The 26,833-nt window shown below is 39.2% G+C and overlaps 1 pseudogene; it reads left to right on the forward strand.

Annotated features, from left to right (window-relative positions):
* Window positions 1-1,483: 1,483 nt before the first annotated feature.
* On the forward strand, window positions 1,484-17,479 carry LOC121458770 (annotated as a pseudogene).
* The last annotated feature ends 9,354 nt before the right edge of the window (window positions 17,480-26,833 follow it).

The following is a 26,833-nucleotide window of genomic DNA, read 5'->3' on the forward strand; positions in this document are numbered from 1 at the left end:
GCATGTCTAGATTATGTAATGCTAATAAATGTTCTACTATGTGGAGAATATGTGTTAACTTAAAAATGTCACAGGTAGTTAGTAATAAACCCTGATATATTGGTCAAGTATTTTCAATTATTAAAAGCCTCAATGTAGTTACTTTGTTTTTTTTTTAACTTTTTTTATTGAGAAAAGAAAAAAAAACAAATTTCCTGCTCCTCCCAGCCTCCCATTTCCCTCCCCCTCCTCCCACCCTTCTCCCCCTCCCCCCACTCCTCACCCCCTCCCTCTCCAGCCCAAAGAGCAGTCAGGGTTCCCTGCCCTGTGGTAAGTCCTAGGTCCTCCCCCCTCCGTCCATTTCTAGGAAAGTGAACATCCAAACTGGCTAGGCTCCCACAAAGCCAGCACATTACGTAGGTTCAAAACCCCGTGCCATTGTCCTTGGGTTCTCATCAGCCCTCATTGTTCGCCATGCTCAGAGAGTCCAGTTTTATCCCATGCTTTTTCAGTCACAGTTCAGCTGGCCTTGGTGAACTCCCGGGAGCTTGGGGAAGGGGGAGGATTGGGATGAAGGAAGGTTGGATGGGGGAGCACGGAAGCACGGTTCTTAGTTAAGGGAGCCACCTTAGGGTTGGCAAGAGACTTGAACCTAGAGTGGCTCCCACATGCCCAAGCCGAGGTCCCCAGTTAGTTCCTTGGGCAGCTGAGGATGGGGAACCTGAAATGACCCTATCCTAGAGCAATACTGACGAATATCTTGCATATCATCATAGAACCTTCATCTGGTGATGGATGGAGACAGAGACAGAGACCCACACTGTAGCACTGGACTGAGCTCCAAGGTCCCGATGAGGAGCAGAAGGAGGGAGAACATGAGCAAAGAAGTCGGGACCACGAGGGGAGCACCCACCCACTCAGACAATGTAGTTACTTTGAACTGGTATGTAGGAAAGAAATGACAGTTTAAAAATTGCACTCCGGAAGAACAGAGGCGTTCTGTAGGGCTGGGTTGAAAGCCTCTGTCTAATAGCATCGGCCTGACCCCCAGTTCGGGGGTCACCTAGCCAGGGGCTGTCCTCCCTTACTCTAGCCTTGTATGTATTTGGTACTAACCGAGACGCGGAGAGTGGGTCTTGCTCGGGGTCAGAGAAGGAGGAGAGTGACCGGTCCTGGGCCCTTCCTGCATACCCAGAGGCCACCAGAACTCCAGCCCTAGGGAGTGGGCAGGGCGTCTAGCCTAGGCTTGCTCCCTGCTTTTCCTCTCCTTCAGCATTGTCTACTAGCTACTTTTCCTCCTCTCTTTCCCAGGAGACAAACGTTTGAGCCTGAGATGGCAGCCACCCTGCTGATGGCTGGGTCCCAGATCAGACTTAATGCCAATGCCTTCTCGACATTTCTAACCATGTCTCTAATTTCAAGAAGAAAGGCTGGGACTAAACTCCTAGATGCTAAATAGTGAGGAAGCATTGTGTGATTTTAGGCCCCTGTGACATTTGAAGATATGGCCATGTACCTCACTCGGGAAGAATGGAGACCTCTGGATCCTACACAAAGAGACCTTTACAAGGACGTGATGCAGGAGAATTACAGAAATGTTGTCTCACTGGACTTTGAGATTAGGAGCAAGAACGAAACGAACCCGAAGATACAGTGTGAATGGAGGAGGGTACAAGTTTGAGGACCAAGGGCCCTTGGATGGTGGTGACCTTAGCAAGAGATACCCATTGATGCTGTCATTAATCAGGTTTATGAATTGTCTTCAGAAATCACTTTAGAGATGGCAGTGTGGAAACTGCCTTTAGGAAAGGACAGGACCGCAGGTGATGATGGAAGGAGTAGGAAGTGGGTTGACTCCTTCAGGGAAGGGAGCACCGAGCCCTTCCCAGGGAGCGACAGTCCTTTCTGTGTCCTTTGCCATCTAACTTTAACAGTTAGGTCACTCGCCCTTGTACTGCTAACTCTAGGGTTTGATAGGGCCACGCCCCAGTCTTTATCATAGCTTGCATAAAGGCATGTGTATGTATAGTGAAGTGTGTATTCTAATAGCAGAGACCGAATTCCTAAGAATCAGCATGTTCTTACGTGATGTAGACCATAAGATAGAACTGTAGGCATACTCCATGTGAGAGAATTCCTTTATTTTTCTTGTGTTATGGGAAAGAATTTGAACACTGGTGCGCAGGCGTGCACTCTCCTGTAAGGCTTGGTTTTGTACAGAACTAAACTCTTGCTCGTATGTGTCCATCAGTTGTGAGACAATGACTGGACAGTTAGGTCCTTTGCCCTTTCTCAGACTGAGTTATCTTCTCCTGTGATGAAACCTCTTTGGCCTCATCAGAAGAAATGAATAAACCTAAAGAGGAGTGTGTTTCCCGCCTCCAGGTACAAAGAGTTACAGTGAGAGTTGCCCAGTGTCGCCCAGTATCTCAGTTCTCTTTATCTCAGCCCAGGCAGGAATTATGAGTAGCCCAGATATTGGTGCTTACTCTGTCCCATGGGGATGGAAGGGGATGGGGCCCAGTGCATTTTATGGTGCTTAATGCAGACTTGCAAATGTTAACATGTTTTTTTTCAAGAAACCTTTTTTTTTTTTGCAGGGGTGGGGATTGGGGGTGACACATGCCTTTAATCCCAGCACTTGGAAGGCAGAGGCTGGCAGATCTCTGTGAGTTCAAGGCCAGCCTGGTTTACAGGATCGAGTTCCAGGACAGCCAGGGCTACACAGAGAGTCCCTGTCTTGAAAAAAACAAAAAACAAAAAACTTTTTTGTTGAAGTTCTTTGGGATTTTGCATTTAGTGCTTTCACTACAGAGTCACTGTGAGCGCAGCTGGGTGACACCTACCATGTCATTCACTAGTGACAGCCTCAAAAGCAACCGAATGAAAGGCACTCCGAGTGGCCCCTCCCATTTGAATATGAACTTGGGGCAGGCACGTGGTTTCTATTCTGTACGACATCTAGCCTGCCATGGGTATTCACATTTTAACCGTTAGGTGACTTATGTATTCTTGGTAACTAAACTCAGATATGTTATGTAGCCAATGACTTGGTTGAGTCATTGTAAGTGTCTGCTTGGGAGTAGCTTGTAGAAGACAGCACCTCTGATCCAACTTCATTTTACCCCTTTCCCTTCCCCGTCCCCATCCCCCCAGCCCTGCAACGCCACCTCCAGCCTAAAGGTTTTGCTAGTATGCCATTTGCTGCTTTTGCCTTGTAGATGAAAGGCTCAGGGAGGGTCTCTGATTGTCTTCCCATCTCCCCATATCTGTCTGCGCCAGCTGAGTGCTCTCCCTCCTGCAGTCATCCGCGGCCCACTCCCAGTGCTGAGCTCTGTGGAAGTCATGCCTCTGTCACACTTCACCAATGCTGTTTGCATGCCTGCTGTTTGCAGGCCCCTGGCTGCTCCTGCACATACCCAGACACTCTGTGCCTGTGTTCTGTGGTTGTGGAGAGCGGATCCCGTTGGTATTGGTCAGTTATCCTAGTGTCTTGTCTATGGTTGTATTATCCTAACTATATTCTATAATTAAAGGTATATTTTTAAAGTAAAAAAATAAAAATGGCATTCAAATGTGTGGCCAAAATTTTCAGATAAAATCTGAAATACCTTGGAAAAGGAATCTAAACACAAAACTACATAGACAAATGCAGCTTCTCGGTAACTGCCTTTTCTTTGGTGGGCTATGCTAGAGATCAGTGATCAGAGGCTTGCCTCCTGTTACAGATGGCTTTCTGAATCAGCATTTGCAGAAAATAGGCAGTTCTTTAAAGAGACATCAAGTTTACTCATATGGTGTCTTCTTTCTCTTGTTCACCTGAGAGCCTAGGTTATGAACCTGCTGGCCACACCCCTGTATTTCTGCAAATAAAAAAAAATCAAAGAATGTGTGGAGCCCTGACTTGATTCTCCAGGACAGAAATGCTCAGGTGTTAAGGTCATGTGTTTGTGGCTGAAGCCCACCTTTGGTCTTTTATTCGACATGACTGCATCTTGAATAGTTTCTAGATAGCATTATTGGGTATTACCTTCAACACCTTCACAGAAATGTCCTTTCTTAGTCAGTACACTGATCTCCTTTGCTACTGTGCACTATATCATGTAGAAATTTACCATAAAGTTCTGTGTTCAAAGATATGATTGCTGACTTCTACTGCGGAATGGTATTTTACCAATTTTTAATTCTGTGCCCAATTTCTTGATAGTTCAGAATTTTGAGTTATTTAAATGCATGATGATTGATTATGGTCAATAAACAAAAGTCAGGATAAGAGAAAATTTTAAACTTTGAATATAAAAGTGATGTGTTTACTGTCATTAGTAGGTGTCACAAATAAATGATAACAACATGATTGCTCTTTCTGGCCAGCCAAGAATGATCCACAACCTTGTAGAATGAACTCAAGCAAGAGTACACCTGATAAGTCAGTCTTTATGTTCCAATTATGGCTAATTGCTTTGGTTAAAGAACCAACTATCTTATTTATTTATTTATTTATTTATTTATTTATTTATTTATTGGTTTTTCGAGACAGGGTTTCTCTGTGGCTTTGGAGCCTGTCCTGGAACTAGCTCTGTAGACCAAGCTGGCCTCAAACTCACAGAGATCTGCCTGCCTCTGCCTCCCTAGTGCTGGGATTAAAGGCGTGCATCACCATCGCCCGGCCGCCAACTATCTTTTAAAGAGTTACATTTTCAGCTTGTTTCCTGATTATTTGTATTGTACTTTTCTCTCAGTTGAGGAACATTTGGGCTCAGGAATTCTTTAAGAACAAAGACAAAAAAAAAAGAACAAAGACTAAGATAGTTTCCAATACTATCAGTCCTTTATTTCTTCTGGGCCAAGGATGAGTTAAGATGAACTTAGATCATCCTTTTATACCTTACTGTTATAAATGACATGTTCATGAGGCTGAAAACAAGGCTCAGCACTTAGAACATTGGTGACTCATCCAGAGAATCTTTGATACTCAGCACCCACAAGACAACTCACATCTGTCTGTACCTCCAGTCAGAGGAGAGTAGACACTGTCTCCTGGTCATCACTAGTACCTGAGATTCACTTGCTACACTCACTGGTCAAACTTCTACATCTAAATTGAATTTCATTCCTTTTTAAGGTAACAGACACATGAAGAAAACCTATTTAAAATATAGAATCAAATACAGATCTATCTTTTCAGTATTTGCCCATTTTGTACCCTAAGAGGCCAGAATAATGCACCCGATCTTCAGGACCTCCAATTACGGGGAGTTCTATCCAATCAGATATGGTGCTATGAGTGAAACTTGGGTACCCAAGAGGAGCAGTACTCCTGAGACAACTCTCCAGGTCCCACATGTGTCATAATTCTTAAGGGAGAGGAGTCACACTGTTCCTTCTGTCTCTCATCACTTGAAGGACAAAGTCCACTCTAGATGGTTGTCAAAGATTCAATGGATAGAATGTGAATGGAATTTGTATATTGCTTCTTATTTTCATTGTTAAGACAGTCCTCTTTATGTGAGGGAATATTTAAAATGTTGGTTGAAATCAGCCTGACTCCAGGCAGATTTTATTAGGAAAACTTCCACAATTTGGGAGTCTTTGTCTTTTGTGATCTTTTTGAGATAGGATATGTCCATGTGTCCATTGATGCCAGGTATGCATTATGTGGAACAAGCTGGCTTCAAACTCACTGAGATCGGACCCACCCACACTCCGTGTTCTGTGATTAGAGCCATGCATCTCTATGTTGAGCTGAAATGTTTGTAAAGGACTTATTGAGTAAAAAAACATAATGAAAGTCTTAAAAGGGAACATCATTGTTTTGATAAATAACAATATTTCTTCAAATTGTATTATTTAAATGGACAAATAATTTCATATGTTCAAAATAATGAGTTATTTTTATTGCATTGTCAATTCCATCCATTTAAAAATGTTTGAAGAGTGTTTTTGTGAATACACCTGTGCCATGCTGTGTTTGTAGCACAGACAGGAAAACTAACAGGGGTCTATGATCTACTTCCACTTTGTGAGTTTTAATCCTTAAACCTAGGGAGTCATTTGACTGCAAATACACTCAAAGACACTTCCTTTGGTTTAAAAATTATTTGTGAATGAGATGATGTAGGAGTGTGTATAAATAACTGATGAAGTCAACAAATATGAAAAATTTGTAAGAGTATTAGGGTAAACAAGAGATGGAAGCCAGGTTATCAGACTTAGAGGCAATGAACTTTAATAAATGATGCAATTTTCTGGCATGTAATTTTGGTTCTGAGAAAGTGTAAATACATGTCTTGTTCTCAGAATGAAGAAATTAAAAAATCTGTGCTGGTAAGAATATTTTCACATACATAGCCGATTGACTATTCAAATTGTCCCATGGTCCTCTATTCTTGTATGAAATTGCATTTACAATTTGAAAAGAAAATAAGACTCTACTGTTGTAATATTTCTTCTAATTGAATTTTGGCACCAATGAGATGACTCAGTGGGAAAGGACTCTTATGGGCAAGACTAGAATCCCAACCTCGATTACATCTTGAATTTTTCAGGAAAATGGATGGAGCTAGAAAACATCATTTTGAGTGAGGTAACCCAGACACAGAAGACAATTATCACATGTACTCAGTCATTAAGTGGGTTTTAATCAGAAAGCAAAGAAACCCAGCCTACAAATAACAGCACCAGAGAACTTAGACAACACGAGGATACTAAAGAGACATACAAAGTTCTAATATACATGGGAATTAGAAAAAGACAAGATCTCCTGAATAAATTGGGAGGATGGGACCTTGTGAGAGTATTGAAGGAAAGGGAAGAGGCAGTAGGGGAGCAGCAAAAAATGTAGAGCTCAATAAAGATAAAAAAAAATTTAAAAGAAAAGAACATTAAGTTATGGTGTCAGATAAACAGTTGATTGCTGATTATACTACGTTATTACATCTATAAAAGATAAATGAAAATACTTCTTTGAATACACATAAGGTATTTAATGTTTCTTATCATTTATTTTATCAGTCATTTTAATGTGAATATTGTCAAATTCTGTTGAAAAACCACACACATTTGGAGTTCATCTTCAAACCTTGGACTAGTATACAGGGGGCAGACATATGACAACAATGAGTTCAAAATTAACCCTAAATTTTTACTGACATCCAAGCTAGGATTAATAACAAACAAAAGCTGAAGGGAATTTCTGAAAAGATAAAAATCAAAACCAGAAACAACCCAAAACATTTACTTGAAAAGTATGTTCCCACATGGCCTGACACTTCAATAACCAATGGGACACAAGTATGATGGGTTTACCATTCTACACATTATAGCAGAAAAATACCCATCACTTGGTAAAGGCACAATAAATGATGAACAAAATCCATAGAAGTAATATAAAGACTACAAAATAGAATTCACTAAATGGATTTGCCACACATATAGGTCACTTTAGTACATACCTCAAATATTTCGATGTAGAAACCACAATGCAATGATCTCCACCAGTCTTGATTAATCATAGTATGTAATTTACTTCCTTCAAGGCTATGATAAAAAAATTTTACTTAAAGCTAAAGAAAACTGAGATGTCTAAAGAAATTAACCAATTGTTGTCATGACTTGAACTTTCTTTTTTCTAAGTGTGTGTTCCTATTTCCAGACTTCAAAAAGATATAAATAGACTTAAAATATTTAAGGCACTAGAGACCTGCCTAGGTGAGAACTAATGTCAGATGTTTGACAGCTTCCTGTAATTTCTTCTGCAATAATATCCAAGGTATTATCTTTTTTTTTTTTTGAGACAGGGTTTCTCTGTGGCTTTGGAGCCTGTCCTGGAACTCCCTTTGTAGACCAGGGTGGTCTCGAACTCACAGAGATCCACCTGCCTCTGCCTCCCGAGTGCTGGGATTAAAGGCGTGTGCCACCACCGCCCGGCCCAAGGTATTATCTTTATGTGGATACAGAATGCACATTCAAATACACACAAGAGACACACACATACATCACATAACTACAATGAAAACAACTTTTAAGACAGTTTTTCACTCATGAACACTTTTCTCCTGTAAACATTCATTCATTTCTGTAAAAGACGAGCTGAGAGTCATCGTACAGCTACTTACACAATGAATTGGTTCATGTAAAGAAAAAGCAAACTTAGACTTGAAGTAAAAGAAATTAATTCTAAGAAAGTTTTCCAGACCGGGCAGTGGTGGTGCATGCCTTTAATCCCAGCACTTGGGAGGCAGAGGCAAAGGCAGGTGGATCTATCTCTGTGAGTTAGAGACCAGCCTGGTCTACAAGAGCTAGTTCCAGGACAGGCCCCAAAGCTACAGAGAAACCCAGTCTCAGAAAACAGAAGAAAAAAAAAACAAAAAAAGAAAGTTTCCCAGTAGAAATATCTGGTGCTGATCTCCTCCACTCCCAAGGGAATATTTCATAATATATGTCCAATTTTTCTGTCATCTTCTGAACTAAGTAATTTCCCAAACAGAAGCATCAATTGTGTCTTGGTTCAACTCCAGGAGTTTCTGAAACATTCCAATAAAAGAAGTATTCACATAAAACTTGAATCAGATTTATTTGAGAAGGAAGAAAACATGAGTATGAATACGTCTGCAAAGTGTGGAAAGGGACAGCTGCATACTGAATGAGCATATGGCTCAAATAGGACTTCCTAATAACAAAGAGAAAAGGAGATTTTGATGGTGGGAATTTGCTGGATTTCAATCCCTGATGCTGATAAAGCTCAGAGATGGGCTTGATTTTATGCCGAGGGATTCGTTGCTTTTGTGCTCAGTTGTAGAAGGATAGAGTTTGTTTTTATGGATCTGGTTTGAGAGCCAAATTGTGTTTCTTTACTGGCCCCTTTTAATGTTTTAGCTGTTTTCAGAGAGATGTTTCTTTAACTACTTCTACATTCAGAGACAAGGTGCTTTCTATTGGCTCTGGTTTCAGGACCAATGTATGTTTCTTTGAATACCCTTTCTGCAACCAATAATACTTCATAAAATGTTTGTCCATTAGTTTGCTACTTCAAACTAAAATAAAAATAGGTATCATGATGATTGAACAAATTGTTGACACTATGAAATTCTTTTCTATACAATAACTGCTTTTGGTTAAAGAATAATTTACAATAAGCCCTCAGTTTTTTCCTCAGGTCCAAAGATTATAGTAGTATGCACAAACTTAATCAGATTGATTACACACAAAAAGTCTTACTCCTATATGAAGCACAAAACATTCTGACACTGATTTTCACAGAGTATCACTACAGTATGATTTTTCTCATGTTTTTAAAGAACACACACATTAAACTCAGAGTTTCTCCATAGGATGTCTTATTTTACATATTTGGAGATGATTGGACAGATTCCATTTACATGTATCTCTCCAGTATGTGTTCTTTTATGCAATTGAAGATGATTGTGACATGCAAAGTCCTTATCACATTGATGACATTCATAGTGTTTCTCTCCACTCCAGTATGTGTTCTTTTATGCAATTGAAGGGCACAGTTGTGAGCAAAGACCTTACCTCATTGATTACATTCATAGGGTTTCTCTTTAGTATGTGTTCGTTTATGTGTTTGAAGACTACTGTGTTGAGAAAATGCGTTACCACACTGATTACATTCATAGGGTTTCTCTCCAGTATGTGTTCTTTTATGGGTTTGAAGATTACCGCGTTGAGCAAAGGCCTTACCACACTGATTACATTCATAGGGTTTCTCTCTAGTATATGTTCTTTTATTCTTTTGAAGATGACTGTGATTAGCAAAGACCTTACCAAGCTGATTAAATTCATATGATTTTTCTTCATTATGTATTCTTTTATGACTTTGATGAGTTTCATAAAGAACAAAGTTTTTAACATCAAGACTATATTCATAGGGTTTCTCTCCAGTGTATGTTCTTTCATGCATTTGAAGATGACTATGATAAGCAAAGGCATTACCACATTGCTTAATTTCACAGCATTTTTCTCCAGTATGTGTTTTTTCATTTCTTAGAAGGTGAATATCATAAGACAAGGCTTTATCACAGTAAGAATATACTAAAAACTTCTCTCCCGTTTGATTTCTTTCAATCCTGCAAGGATAATTGACACATGTAAAAGCTTTACCACATTCAATACACTGTTGAACCCTCATATCTGTATGAATTAGTTTCATAGTTTGTTCCAATTGTAAAAATGAATCAAATATTAAGGTCTTATAACTTTGTTTAAAATCATGTTTTCTTCTTTTATTAGGGGTCATTTTGCATCTGGAAAAATATTTGTGATGATAAATTCCTTTGTGTCATGGTTTACCATTTCATTTATACTTATCCCTTTATTTTTTCTATGATATTTTTCATATTTTTGAAAAGAACTGCATACACTGAGTTCCTTAACAACTTTACTGCATTCATAAATTTTACTATACTATGAATCATTATACATTGGCTAAGTGAACTAAGACACCAAGAAGTATTTGTAGACCTAGAACTCATAAGGCTTTTTTGTAATGTGAGGTTGTTTATGAATTAACAATGATGGTAGAAAACCAACTACTTGTATACTTGGATTTAATTGAACAAGTATACTCTCCATGGGAACTACAGTTTATCTTCTAATTGTTCTTAATGAGACGTATGCTACATCTTTCTATATCCATAATCTCATATGCTTGTGTCAAGAGTAACATATGATATACATAGTAAAGGAAGAATAGTGAATAAAAGATTTCCACATTGTATCCTCAAGGTTTGACTTGCTGTTCCTCATAGACTTGTGGTATAGATATTAAGGTTTCTCCACAACAACTGCACCTTGACCCTTGACTCTAACTGCCACTTTCACTAAACTTAGCAAGTCACATAAAGTATATGAGTAATCCAAGTCTTATCATGGGCTATTGATTTAGGAGAAAGTTTGCAGCTACACTCATCACTTAAATGTGTATGCATTTTTGTCATGAGTATCAAGAAACAAATGGACTGGCAGATCTACTACATAGCTCTCATGTTGCCATGACTCAAATGGTGATATCTGTTTAGTCATTGCTTCCTCGACTTTTTCTTAAATGAATGCCTTGCAAATGCAATTCACATATGAGAAATTGAGGAATATGGATTTGTGAGAATTTAATAACCATTTAAAGCTGTGTTTATTTACACTGCTGCTTTTATTTTATTTTACTTTTGGTTTTTCGAGACAGGGTTTCTCTGTGGTTTTGGAGCCTGTCCTGGAACTAGCTCTTGTAGACCAGGCTGGTCTCGAACTCAAAGAGATCCACCTGCCTCTGCCTCCCTAGTGCTGGGATTAAAGGCGTGCGCCACCACCGCCCAGCCTACACTGCTGCTTTTCATTAATTGTTCCAGGACATATTACAAACTCATCAGAGGCACATTGTTATAGACTTGCACAAGAAAATTACCTTGCAGGTCTTCTAGAACATTGACTATGTTCTTCAGTGTTACAGTCCTCCAAAATGTACCCTGAAATACAGTAGCAGAATACGTATGTTATATTGTTTAATATTGTACAACCATTAGCTCAATATCTTAAGTGCACCTAAGAACTATGATTGTGCTATTCATCTCATTTTCTTCTTTCTAAATCAAATTACAGAACAACATTATAAGCCAAGGAAAAGTTGTCTCCATATTTTGAAACATGAAGGAAATTCATTTTTACCTATAGTAGTGAGGTTCCTGAAGGTCTCCAGCATCACATCTTTTCTAAAAAATATTTATTTATTTATTTATTTATTTATTTATTTATTTATTTATTATGTATACAATATTCTGTCTGTGTATATGCCTGCAGTCCAGAAGAGGGCATCAGACCTCATTACAGATGGTTGTGAGCCACCATGTGGTTGCTGGGAATTGAACTCAGGACCTTTGAAAGAGCAGGCAATGCTCTTAACCACTGAGCCATCTCTCCAGCCCCAGCATCACATTTTTGTAGAGATTTTTCTGGGAAGGATTCAGCAAATCCCACTCTTCCTGAGTGAAGTTGATATGCACATCATCATAGGTCACTGCCTTCAAAAATATACCACACATGTGTACAACATAAGCATGACAGTGACATCATTGGAAATGCATACTTCTTTGAAAGTACAGTTGTATGATTCTGGTGTTATCCACTCTTATTCCAGGATATAGTCAGTTACGTTAGAAGTAAATTGAAAAGGACAGTCAATTCTGTCATTTCTATACACTTTGAATAGGATTTCACCTTATGAGAACAATATCTATTAACAGGGTGAGACAAAAAATATCAAAAGTAAATTGTATGCATGAGAAATCTGTATAAAAATTACTCATTACAGAAAGGAAAAAAGATAGACAAATGGGTGTATTGGTGTATTGTGCCTTTGACCACAACACTCAGAAAACAGAGGTGGGTATATTTGTCTCTGAGTTGAATGCCAGTCAAGGCAATGCAATCAGGTCCAGGAGAGGTGGCAGTACACATTAAGACTCTGTCTCCACTGCAAACCTCAATAAAACAACCAATGGGATAGAAAAACTACCAGGCTTTTATTGAAGTTTCTACAAAGAGTTGTTTTCACTCCCGTTCTGTAGTCTTCTTCCAGACCCTGAAGTACCCTAATATAAACTGCAATACCAATAACATTTTGTAGAAAAAGAACTTCCTGTATAAAACAGTTACAAGTGGACAGATGAAAACAGTAGAAATATAGATGTTGGACATAAATAATCACTACAGACCTGAAGAGCGAACAGATTAATTCAGCCCTCTTGCTGATCTTGAATGGAGATGGACAAATTTGCCTGTCCTTACATGGGGATTACAACTATCCATTTTTCCAGGGTCAGGATTTCTGATATCCTTTGATCACTCTCATGACCAGGTATCCATATGGTATATAAACATGCAGGCATATAAAACAGTCATATTGATTTTAAAAAAACCAAAGCAAGCATAACAAGCAAGAAGATGTTCATACAACTGCAATTTAATGACTCAAAATACTCAGGCAGTATTAATGCTATCAATCCATGGGATGGCATCCTGGGAATCAGAGTGATACCCTCTGTCAAATTTTAAAATTCAAGATAAGCATGAAGCTCAGCACAGCAGCATATACTTGACATAAAAAAAAAATACCTGCATTCCAGGGCCATCATCCAATAACACAGAAACAAATAGAGCCAGGAATGATGCCTCCCTTTAGTTTCAGGAATTTAGAGCCACACAATTACTCAGATAAGCAAACGAAACAATTAAAACAGCAGGTTACCAAACTCCTGAGCACTGAATAACAACTGTTTTGCTCTATCTTATGTGATTTAGAGATCGAGCATATAATGATGGTAAACGCATTTCAGTATAAATAGGAAGTTGGCTGATTAATGTCAAGCACAACACAGTATATAAATGTCAGGAAATTACTTTAGGGTATTGAAACTCATAGCATACAATGAGGAATTTCATCTAGAAAGGCTTCTCCTACTAAAGATCCACAGAAAATTGAAATAAAACCAATAAGGAGAGAAAGTTCTTCAAACACATGATGTTTTCTGGAAGTTGTTCATTCAGTCAAGGGCATTCTGAACCCAGTCACTATTGGTCCATGGCCAACAACTGAAAAAAATCATTTCATCACTTCAAAGATTCACATTTAATGATCATTAAAGAAGGACTCTTAGAAGAAATGCAATACAAGCTCAGAATTGAGAACTAGATGTTTATTTATTAGGGATAGACTCACAAATCAGAATCCTATGCTTAAACTGAGTTCAGAAACCGAATCATGCAGCCGGAAAAGAGGCTGGACTCATGCTCTATACTGGCATATATAGTATAAGAGTCCATGCCTTAGTGGTCGGGAAACCACTGGCTGTTAGACTTCCTACAGCACCTTCTCCTTTTGTTTAAATAAGAGAGTTCTAAGCCCAATACACAATTCTATACAATAAATAAGAACACTATATTCATTAATTATCCTATCCTAACTAATTTATGTCTTGTATAATAACTTGGACAAGTCATGAGAGGAAAGTAACTTCAACTATCTAGTCTTCAACCCCATCGAATATCTAAGAAGGGAAATAATATTACTTGAGTAAGCAGGAAGTGCAATCAAGTAGGTTTCAAAATGTGCAACAAATTACAGAGACAACTGGCTCCCTGGGTAATCATCCAAAGTCTCATTTGCAGTGTTGAAGCAACCAACTTTGGCAAAGACATAGAATAACTGACTGACCATTTAAGGAGGTAGGAACATTTTTTTAAAAAACCATCTTATCCTGTCTTCGCAAGACTAACAGTCCTGCTTATCCATTTTCTGATACCATGTATCTTGTCAGTGTTTGAGACATGAACATGTCTTTGCCCAAAGGCCAGTTTTGCAAAGAAGAAAACAAGCGCCAAGTAAAGTGCCCAGTGTTCAACATTCTCTTGGGAATAGAATGATGCTACCAGCAGCAATTGTGTCTTACTTGAACATAACTCAAAGTTATTTAAATGCCATAGTCTACAGCCCTTTGAGGTGGTTGAAGATTACCTATCTATGCAGAATATAATCTCTACGTATCTAAAGAACCTGATTATTCCAACTATAAAAACCATAAATGACTATTGATCTATAATTCTTAATACCTATAAACTTAAAAACTAAGGCTCATATTAGAATATTATACAAGGGGGCTGGAGAGATGGCTCGGTGGTTAAGAGCATTGCCTGTTCTTCCAAAGGTCCTGAATTCAATTCCCGGCAACCACATGGTGGCTCATAACCATCTGTAAAGAGGTCTGGTGCCCTCTTCTGGCCTGCAGACATACACACAGACAGAATATTGTATACATAATAAATAAATAAATAAATATTAGAATATTATACAATAAACAACTGAAACAAATGAGGACAATGACTTCAAAATGTAAACAATGTATAAGTATCTTGATCAGAGGTAGAAATGTATGTTGCAATATAATAAATATATATCAATCCATAAAAATGTTTTTAAGCAGAGGTAGAAGCATGAATGCATACAATATTCAATATAATTTCACATTATATCAATATACTATAATCTATACCAACGCAATTGCCTATAAATAATAACTCACAATATTCACTCTATTACTCACTATTATTATTAGTGTGAGTAAGCTCACAATAATCTATTATCCCATCCAATTTTCCCATTTTTTTCAAAGTGATCCCTCAGCCTCTAAAATTTTCTCTCCATCTTGCAACCCTATACCAATTATAATCAACCCCTAAATGATATCCCTAATTCTGAGAACAAACTTTGTTGGGAGAAGAGACATTGTCTTTTAGAATTACTTCCAGCTATCATGGGGGGGGGGAATTTTCTTTCTATGGGATCCTGTGAAAGTAAAATGATGGTTAAGTTCGAAGATTACTATCTGGTATAATTGCAAATAGTCTCTGCATATTTTCTGAGCTTCCTATTAGGAGGTCTGTCCAGAACATTGTAAAAAGTGGACCATTTCAGCTAACCAAGTTGGAACCATCTTGAGTAACTGGTACTCAAAATAGATCTTGTAGTAGCATTATCATCATCATGACATAATATCAACCAGGTTGAGTTGATGTTCTGGGGCCCCATCTTCTTCCTGGAAATTTCAAAATTTACTGCAGGAAAATTTATTGTTCATTGTGCAAACCTTCAACATTAATTATATAGACATATACAGACAAATATATTCAGTGACATGTACAATAGAGACAAAAATAGATATAAAGAAAAGTAAATTTTTTTCTAAATTCTTTTTTCTTTCTGTCCCATGCTCCTGACATGAGACAGAAACTCTGAATTTTTCTTTTAACATGTTTGGATTTATAGAGGGACAGAGCCAGTGTCCAACTCCAAAGCCAACTCTATATATTCATAAACATTTATCCACCTACAAAAGGCACCCAAGGTAATGATAAGATAAAAGTGTAGATTAGTGAATCTACTCTTTAAAAAAAATCAAGAGGCATATTATGTGTGATGAGATAAAAGGGTAGATCATTAAAATTAATTTAAAAAGTAACAACTTATTTAAATATTTTACATTTATATAAATATGTATGCTTCCTTTTGATAGTAATTTGACATTATTTTTGTTAAAACATACTGTCTATGATGTTATATTCTTACTCAAGATATTTTACCAAAAACAACTCGCTTAAACATGTAATGAAAATGGTTGCCGGGCAGTGGTGGCGCATGCCTTTAATCCCAGCATTTGGGAGGCAGAGGCAGGCAGATCTCTGTGAGTTCGAGACCAGCCTGGTCTACAAGAGCTAGTTCCAGGACAGGCTCCAAAACCACAGAGAAACCCTGTCTCAAAAAAAAAAAGAAAAAAGAAAAAAAAAGAAAATATCTAGTCCTTGAAAGTTATTATTATCAAGTAATTAAGATACAAAGTACTGCATATTAGTAGTTTGTTACTTATTACAGTTGAAAGCATAATCATGTTAGGTATGGTTTAACATTATACAGAATTTTATTATGCCTGCTGTTCTTCTTCCAGGAACCTTGATGGTGATGAGTAACATCTGTGTTAGACAACAGAAAAAGCAGTTATCTCAAAGTGACCCTTAAACTGTTGTTTCTGACCTCTAATTACTGATCTGTCTTCCAAAGACAGAAGTCTCATGATATAGATGTTCTCTTAGCAAACAGAAGAGATTGCTTGTGATGGCTCTCCAGGCCCTTGTGCTTTCTTCTGGTTTCAGATAAATGCTGCTCCACTGATACCCAATCCCAAACAATCTAGAAAAATGATTTGAAGAACAGTGGGGGAAGCAGGTGATTCGGGATCCCTGCCTGAGAAGTGGGCCTGGGGCCTTTGGGGAGGCTGGGAATGAGGATCCCCCAGCTACAGGTTCTGGGAACAGCTGGGGATTCCCCAGAAGCCAGAAGGAGCACTTCAAGGGCAGCATCATTGAGGACCCAGAGCTAGAAGTAATCAAAGCTTCAGGGAGTCAGGGAGATAGAGGAAGAGGATGAGAAATTAAAGGAGCTACAAAATGAGGTAGAGAAGCAGATGAATAAGAATACAACCCCAAAATAAGAGTACAACCCCAGGCAATGCTGGCTCAGTGGTCATCTCTTGAGGAGAAGATGGAGGCTGATGCCAGTTTCATTTATGTTGGCAATATGGGCTATGGTGCAACAGCAGAAGAGCTGGAAGCTCACCTTCATGGCTGTGGTTCAGTCAACCATGTTACTACAGTCTGTGACAAATTCAGTGGCCTTGGCAAAGGGTTTGCATACATAGAATTCTTAGACAAAGAGTCAGTGAGGACTTCCCTGGCTTTAGGTGAGTCCCTGTTTAGAGTGAGACAAATCAAGATGATTCTCATCACTACAACAGACAGGGGTTTCCCACAAATCCAATACCATGCCCAGACTACTAATTACAACATCTCCCTGTCTCGATTCTACAGTGGTATTAACAGCAGGCCCTGGGATCAAGTCTACAGGGGCCAGGCTAGAGTGACATCATGGTATTCCCCTTACTAAAAAAAGTATTAGAAGGAGAGAGGGGGGAAAAAGAGGAAAGAAGGGAAAAAAGAATTTAAAAAGATAGAAAACAAAAGATGACCTCTATGGGAAAAATATTTTTTAAAAAAGATATACTGGGGGGCTGAGAGGTGGCTCAGAGGGTAAGAGCAATGACTGTTCTTCCAGCGGTCCTGAGTTCAATTCCCAGCAACCACATGGTGGCTCACAACCAATTATAATGAGATCTGGTGTCCTCTTCTGGCTTTCAAGGATAAATAAATAAATAAATCTTTAAAAAAAGATATACTGTGGAAGGGGAAGAATCCCAAAACAAAATTAACTGTAGGTACCTGCTCTGGGCAGGAGGGGAGGCCCAGGGAATGGGATAGGTGTGATATATTTCCTCTGGAGATTCAACATGGACACTTCTCAAATGTGCAACCTGTTTACTGTTTCCCTGCTCCACTTCACTCTTTGGGACTGCTCAAGGGTATGTGGGTACGGGTGGTAGAAGGGCCTTTTTTTACACAGAGTTCTGGAAGGACACCAATCTGTTCAGCTTGTTTCCTTCCCTCATCTTCTCTCTGCCTTTTACAGTCCCTCCCTGCTTCTGATTTCCCAGGTCTAGGTACACCCTACCCTTCCTTCCACAGGGCTCCAGGATCTCCATTTTGTCTGGTGAACTATTTTGTTTGCTTTTTTGTTTATTTTTCTGTCTTGAGTGTCTTTCTATGCAGGTTTTTGTACCAGAAAGAACTCACTCCCAGTGGATTCAGTGTAAATTCTACTTACCTTAGAGAAATACAGTACTTTGTTTTGGGAAGTTTTGCAGTGTTTTTTTATTATTATTTTTCAGGTGTTCTTGTTTTGTTGTATTTTTTCTTTACATTTTTCCCTTTTATTTGGAAGGAATGGGAAGAAGTGGGAATAAGGAGGTGGGAGCTGGATTTTGTTTATTTTTTAAACTTATTTAAAAGGGATGGAGTTTTTTAAAATAATGAGTCATGGAGAATTGTGTTTATGGAAAACAAAGAAAAATGGTTTACATTTATTTTCTGCTACATGGATTATGGTCCAAGATGTGGATTATGCTCTCTCTACCTTTCCAACACAAGGCACACCTGAGAAATGTCTGCAGATCAGAAACTCCTTTGTCCCCTGGAACAAGCTTCACTGGATCACACCATTGCAACAAGTGGCAGGATCACATTAAAAGCATTCTAATCATGTAATGTTAGAAGATCAATATCATCATTTCCTACCAGTTCCTAAACTATTTGTAATCTTTATAACACAAATCTGAAATTGGAATGCAATATTGAGAACTTCTGGAATCTAGACCTTCAGTTTTCTAATCTCTCTTCCCACTGCACACCAAGGGCAGTGTCCATGTGTGTATTCTAGACAATCATGATCATATCCTGAATTTCCAGAGACTCCCCTGCCCCAATAAATTCATATACAGGGAAGCTCAGAGAACAAGGGACACTGCCAACATGAACCACATGGACCAACATAACTACATGCTGGCTCATGATCAGTCCAAGTCACAGCAGAAATGACACTTCAACAGACCTCAACACCCAACATTCACCACGGTATAGCTTGTGATCTTCCTTACTATTTCTTACAGCAGAGGCAGAAGAGAATCATGGAAAGAACCAATAAACTGTCTGCTACTAGTACTCCCCATTGCTAGCCCTTCCCAGAATTCCTTACTGGCTAGGGCCACCTCGCTGGGCCTCACAATATTAGCAGCTCCTCTATAAAAGGATCAGAGATCAAAAGACTTGGACAGCACAGTCTTTCAAGTTCTGCCCTCCCAGCCCAGAAGACAGGGGCCTAGATTAGAAAGTTTGTATTTAGTACACATTATTCCACTCCCCTATAGCACATCCTGTTCCTCATCCAAAGCACAGGGTCCTTTGTGTGAACATTCCATTGCACACTCACTTTCCAGTGCAGCCATCCCATTGCCTCAGAGAAGGAAAATCCTGAAGACAAGCACAGGTCACATTCATAAAGGAATCACTGTTCCTGTGTAACTGTGGTTACTTTGTAACTGTTGTTAAACAAAAACAAACCATGAATTAGAAAACAAGCAGGATCATGTTAGGGCTTGGAGAGAGCAAAGACAATGTGAATATGATGCAGTTTTAATCTCAAAAATTATTTTGAAAACTTGAAACACACTTTATGGTCATGTGCTCCAGAGACTAAGGATTTGTATCAGAGCACAATAAATATTTCTCATGTATTTTCCCTAAAGATGAAGATCTTATTCCTGAAAAGTAACAGTCCTGTTAAGCAGGGCCACAACATTTTACCCAGATCATCAATTTTTGATGAACTATTGTAAATATCACAATTGGGTTTCAAGATAAGGTCAGTCCCATACCTAAATTGCCATTCTCTGTGGACTGCAAACAATGGTCAATCAGGACAATCATACAGCATCACAATTGACTACCTGATTCCACATAAGTAATCTCAGTTGAAGGAGGAAAGCTCTCATCCTCAGGACAACCTCTCACTTCCTGTACTGTGTCTCCACCAGCTTCAAAGTTGGTCATTGAGTTCAATTCTTATACCAATCCCTCTTCATTTCTAAGTCCCCAATAAAAGCCAGAATGACTAGCAGACACTCATTAACTGCTCTATTTTTCTTTCTCACTGACTAGTGAAGGACAAACCTGGAAGGAGTTGCAGGACTGTCTTCCCAGAACTGGGCAGCAGAGGCGGGATTAGGTAGGTGTTCAAAACAATTCTCAATTACATAGCATGAGGCAAGCCTAATTTATTGGAGCCATCGCTCTACATAGAAATCAACATAACTTGAAAGAAATGAAATGAAACTATCAATGACTTAAAAAGATTGGAGAACAGAAACAAATAGAGATAAGAGCAGCAATATACTTAATGAAAGTATTTGAAACTGATACCAAAAAGTGATCTTTAAAGTGATGATAATAATGCACTTTTAGCTGGGCAGTGGTGGTACACGCCTTTAATCCCAGCACTCAGGAGGCAGAAGAAGGGAGATCTTTGTGAGTTTGAGGCCAGCCTTGTCTACAAGAGCTAGTTCCAGGACAGGCTCCAAAGCTACAGAAAACCCCTGTCTCAATACACCAAAAAATGCACTTTTAAGATTAAATAAAATTTTCTATATTGACTTTAAAAAAGACTAGGCCCTTTCTTAGGAGAGGGGATGTCATTAACAAGAGACAGATTGATGGTGCCCTTACATATGTTGACTGCTGAGATCTGTAACCTGACACATAGAGTTAGTCAATGGCCTGTTTTTCAAATCTTCGAGCCGACATAATTCTGTCAAGCAAGATCCATCATATTTCTTACCAAAAGCAATCTACAGATTGAATACAATGCCCATCAAAATCCCAGCAAAATTCTTCAAAGACTTTGATGTAGTAATAGGAGCGGCGGGGCTGCGTCCCCAACCCCCCAGCCGCCTGCTCGGCTACCTTATGCCCCAAAATGATTACACGGACACTGTATTCTTTTAATCACTGCTTGGCCCTTTAGCTCTAGCCCTTACTGGCTAATTCTGATATCCCAATCAACCCATCTCTAATAATCTGTGAGCACCAGTCTTACCGGGAAGATTCTAGCATAAGTCCATCCTGGGTCAGAGCTGGGGCATGGCGTCTCTCTGAGGTGTCTGCTCCAGAGAGGAGAGCTGTGGAGTCTGAGCTCACTTCCTCTTCCTCCCAGCAATTTGTTCTGTTTACTCCACCTACCTATGTTCTAACCAATAAAATGGGCCAAGGCAGTTCCTTTATTAGCCAATGACCTTCCTCCATCACTTTGAGACAGCACCCAAATTCATATGAAAAACAAAAAACCCAGGATAGCCAAAATAATTCTATACAATAAAAGAACTTCTGGAAGCATCACACTCCCTGACTTCAATCAGTACTGAAAACAGCCTGGTATTGTCATAAGAACAGACAGGAAGACCAATGGAGCTGAATAGAAGACACGGATATCAATCCACATATCTCTGAACACCTGATATTTGACCAAAAAGCAAGAAATATCAAGTGTAGAGAGCTGTGTGGAGTCACACCTGATGGAGATGTATAATCATCTCCTGAGATGGCTAAGGCCTGACTTATGCTATTATCACACAATGTTCATCAGCTGCTTGCGTATGCATGGACCTGTGGGCAGTGCCCACCTGGCAATCCAGGGTTGGTAGCCCGTGCCTTTTTAAGGGCTGGGAGAGGTTTGCCCGGGAGGAGAGAGGGAGAGAGTGTGAGAGAGAGTGAGTCTGAGAGAGAGAAAGAGAGAGAGAGAGAGAGAGAGAGAGAGAGAGAATTGTAAAAGGACCTGAATAAAACTGCAGTGAAAAGAGCTCTGGGGTGTCATGTCATCCTTGCTCGTCGAGATGGCCGTCACAATCAAATGGAAAAAAGAAAGCATATTTAACTAGTGGTGTTGGCATAACCGGATATCAACATGTAGAAAAATGAAAATAGACCCACATCTATCACCATGCACAAAACTCAAGAACAAATGGATCAAAGACTTCAACATAAAGCTAGCCACACTGAAAATTACAGAAAAAAAATTGGGAAGTATACTTGAAGGCATTGGCACAGGGAACCACTTCCTAAATATAACCACAGTAGCACAGACACTGAGAGAAACAATTAAATGGGACCTCCTGAAACTAAAAAGCTTCTTCTGTAAAGCAAAGGACATGATCAACAAGGCAAAATGACAGCCTACAGAATGGGAAGATCATCACTAATCCCACATCAGACAGAGGTCTGATATCCAAAATATACAAAGAACTCAGGAAATTGGACACCAGACATAACATTACCCAGCCCAGACTGTCTGGGCACTGGGTCCGAATCCTCGGGGAACCCAAGCGGGCAGGAGTCCCTTTGTTTCTATGGCCTGCCTGCACCAAGCAGGGTAGGCGCTTTGTTTGCGACCTGCCCACCAGCACAGAGGCCTGATCTCTCAGTGCCAGGAGAGACAGCATTGGGGTGAGTTTCTGGCCCTGCGGCGCCAACCTGGGAAGGGGAGCTCAGAGGTTCCTTGGCCCCCTATCCTTCTTGGGCTCTCTGCAGGGCCTCCACTCCCTGCATACCGCCTCTTTCTTCCTAGCCCACCCAGCTCCCATCCAGAACCCTCCCCACTTCGGCCCCATTGTCCTCGTTCAGCACATAACATCACCCAGCCCAGCCTGTCTGGGCACTGGGTCCAATTCCTCGGGGCACCCAAGCAGGTGGGAGTCCCTTTATTTCTATCGCCTGCCTGCACCAAGCAGGGTAGGTGCTTTGTTTGCGAGCTGCCGAACCAGCACGGAGACCTGATCTCTCAGCGCCAGGAGAGCCAATGTTGGGGAGAGCAAGCGTTGGGTAGGCAAGGAGACCTGATCCGGTAAAAGAAAATCCATAAGGGAGCATTTGGAAGAAGAGATGGGCAGACGCCAAGGCAAGAATTCGCCCAACAAGCTGAAAAGCAACATAAAGCAACCAGAAACCAGAGACCTCACAACGGGAGAATGTGAACACCTTAATCAAGAAGAAGTAGAAAAGATTGACTTCATGAAAGTGATTGATGCCCTTAAACAGCATGTAAAAAACGCCCTTATAGAAATGGATGAGAAATATAACAGAAAGTTTGAAGAATTGAATAAATCAGTGAATGATACCCTAGAAAACCAAGGAAAAACAATCAAACAGATCATGGAAACAGTTCAAGACTTGAAAACTGAAATGGAGGCAAAGAAGAAAACACAAACAGAGGGCCGGCTGGACATGGAAAACATAACTAAACAAACAGAGTCTACAGAAACAAGCATAACCAACAGAATACAAGAGTTAGAAGAAAGAATCTCAGATTCTGAAGATACCATAGAGAAAATAAACACACTGATAAAAGAAAACAGCAAGTCCAACAAACTCTCATCACAAAATATTCAGGAAATATGGGACACAATAAAAAGACCAAACCTAAGAATAATAGGAGTAGAAGAAGGAGAAGTGCAGCTCAATGGTCCAGAAAATATATTTAATAAAATTATAGAAGAAAACTTTCCCAACCTAAAGAAAGATATACCTATGAAGGTTCAAGAAGCATACAGAACACCAAATAGGCTGGATCAAAAAAAAAAACATCCCCTCACCATATAATAATCAAAACACAAAATATACATAATAAAGAAAGAATATTAAGAGCCGCAAAGGAAAAAGGCCAAATTACTTATAAAGATAAACCTATGAGACTTACACCTGACTTCTCCATGGAAACCATGAAAGCCAGAAGGTCCTGGATAGATGTACTGCAGAAACTGAGAGACCATGGATGCAAGCCCAGATTACTATACCCAGCCAAGCTTTCATTCACTATAAATGGAGAAAATAAAATTTTCCAGGATAAAAACAAATTTAAACAATACGCAGCTACAAATCCAGCCTTACAGAAAGTAATAGAAGGAAAATCACTAACCAAGGAGTCCAACAATGACCACAATAACTCAGACATCTAGAGACCCTTCACCAACACAAATCAAAGAAGGAAACACACAAACTCTACGACTAAAAAAATGACCGGAGTTAACAACCACTTAATATCACTTAATGTCAATGGACTCAACTCACCTATTAAAAGGCACAGGCTAAGAGATTGGATACGAAAACAGGATCCAACATTCTGCTGTTTACAAGAAACACACCTCAACCACAAAGACAGGCACCTACTCAGAGTAAAGGGCTGGGAAAAGGCTTATCAAGCAAATGGACCTAAGAAACAAGCAGGTGTGGCCATACTAATCTCTAACAAAGTAGACTTCAAACGTAAATCAATCAGAAGACATGGAGAGGGGCATTTTATACTCATAACAGGAACAGTTCATCAGGATGAAGTCTCAATTCTGAACATCTATGCCCCTAATATAAAAGCACCCATGTACATAAAAGAAACATTGCTAAAACTCAAGGCAGCCATCAAACCGCACACACTAATAGTAGGAGACTTCAACACTCCTCTCTCACCAATGGACAGGTCAATCAGACAGAAACCTAACAGAGAAATAAGAGAATTAATGGAGGTAATGAATCACATGGACTTAACAGACATCTATAGAACACTCCACCCAAATAGGAAAGAATATACCTTCTTCTCTGCAGCTCATGGAACCTTCTCAAAAATCGACCACATAGTCGGTAACAAAGCAAACATCCACAGGTACAAAAAAATATTAGTAACCACCTGTGTCTTATCAGATCACCATGGATTAAAGTTAGAATTCAACAACAATCCTACCCCAAGAAAGCCTACAAACTCATGGAAACTGAACAGTCAACTACTGAACCATACCTGGATTAAGGAAGAAATTAAGAAAGATATTAAAGTCTTTCTGGAATTCAATGAACATAAAGAAACAACATACTTGAACTTATGGGACACTATGAAAGCAGTCCTAAGAGGAAAGTTCATAGCACTAAGTGCCCACTTAAAGAAAACAGAGAAAGCTCACATTAAAGACTTAACAGCCCACCTGAAAGCTCTAGAAAAAAAAAGAAGCAGACTCACCTAGGAGGAGTAGAAGACTGGAAATAATCAAACTGAGGGCTGAAATCAACAAAATAGAAACACAGAAAACAATCCAAAGAATCAATGAAACAAAAAGCTGGTTCCTGGAGAAAATCAAGATTGACAAACCCCTATCCCAACTAATCAAACGGCAGAAAGAGAATTTGCAAATTAATAAGATCAGAAATGAAAAGGGGGACATAACCACAGACACAGAGGAAATTCAGAGAATCATTAGATCTTACTACAAAAGCCTGTATACCACAAAACTGGAAAATGTAAAGGAAATGGACACTTTTTTAGATAAATACCATATACCAATGTTAAACCAGGACCAGGTGAACAATCTAAACAGACCTGTTAGTTGCGAAGAATTAGAAGAGGTTATCAAAAACCTCCCTACCAAAAAAAGCCCAGGACCAGATGGTTTCAATGCGGAATTCTACCAGAACTTGCAAGAAGACCTAATACCTATACTCTTTAATGTATTCCACAATATAGAAACAGAAGGGTCATTACCAAATTCCTTTTATGAAGCCACAATTACTCTGATACCAAAACCACTCAAAGACTCAACCAGGAAAGAGAACTACAGGCCAATCTCACTCATGAATATCAACGCAAAAATCCTCAACAAAATACTGGCAAATCGAATCCAAGAACACATCCAAAAAATTATCCATTATGATCAAGTAGGCTTCCTTCCTGAGATGCAGGGCTGGTTCAACATACGAAAATCTATCAAAGTAATCCAGCATATAAATAATCTGAAAAAAAAACCATATGATCATTTCATTAGATGCTGAAAAAGCATTTGACAAAATTCAACATCCCTTTATGATAAAAGTATTGGAGAGATTAGGGATACAAGGGTCATACCTAAATATAATAAAAGCTATATACAGCAAGCGAACATCAAATTAAATGGAGAGAAACTTAAAGCCATCCCACTAAATTCAGGAACACGACAAGGCTGTCCACTCTCACCATACGTATTCAATATAGTGCTTGAAGTTCTAGTAACAGCAATAAGACAACATAAGGGGATCAAGGGGATTCGAATTGGAAAGGAAGAAGTTAAACTTTCGTTATTTGGAGATGATATGATAGTGTACATAAACGACCCCCAAAACTCCACCAAAGAACTTTTACAGCTGATAAACACCCTTAGTAATGTGGCAGGATACAAGATCAACTCCAAAAAATCAGTCGCCCTCTTATACACAAAGGATATGGAAGCAGAGAGGGAAATCAGAGAAGCTTCACCTTTTAAGATAGCCACAAACAGCATAAAATATCTTGGGGTAACTCTAACCAAGGAAGTGAAAGATCTATTTGACAAGAACTTTAGGGCATTGAAGAAAGAAACTGAGGAGTATACCAGAAAATGGAAGGACCTCTCTTGCTCTTGGATTGGGAGGATCTACATAGTAAAAATGGCAATTCTACCAAAGGCAATTTATACATTAAATGCAATCCCCATCAAGGTCCCATCAAAATTCTTCACAGACCTGGAGAGGACAATAATCAACTTTATATGGAAAAAAAACCCAGGATAGCCAAAACAATCCTATACAATAAAGGATTGTCTGGAGGATTACCATCCCTGACTTCAAACTCTATTACAGAGCTACAGTGATGAAAACAGCTTGGTATTGGCATAGAAACAGAGAAGTCGACCAATGGAATCGTATAGATGACCCGAATTTTAACCCACAAACCTATGAACACCTCATTTTTGATAAAGGAGCCAAAAGTATACAATGGAATAAAGAAAGCATCTTTAACAAATGGTGCTGG

The sequence above is a fragment of the Microtus oregoni genome, unplaced genomic scaffold (genome assembly GCF_018167655.1).
Source record: "Microtus oregoni isolate MIOR12 unplaced genomic scaffold, Mior012 000018F_ref0000195, whole genome shotgun sequence".
NCBI lineage: Eukaryota > Metazoa > Chordata > Mammalia > Rodentia > Cricetidae > Microtus > Microtus oregoni.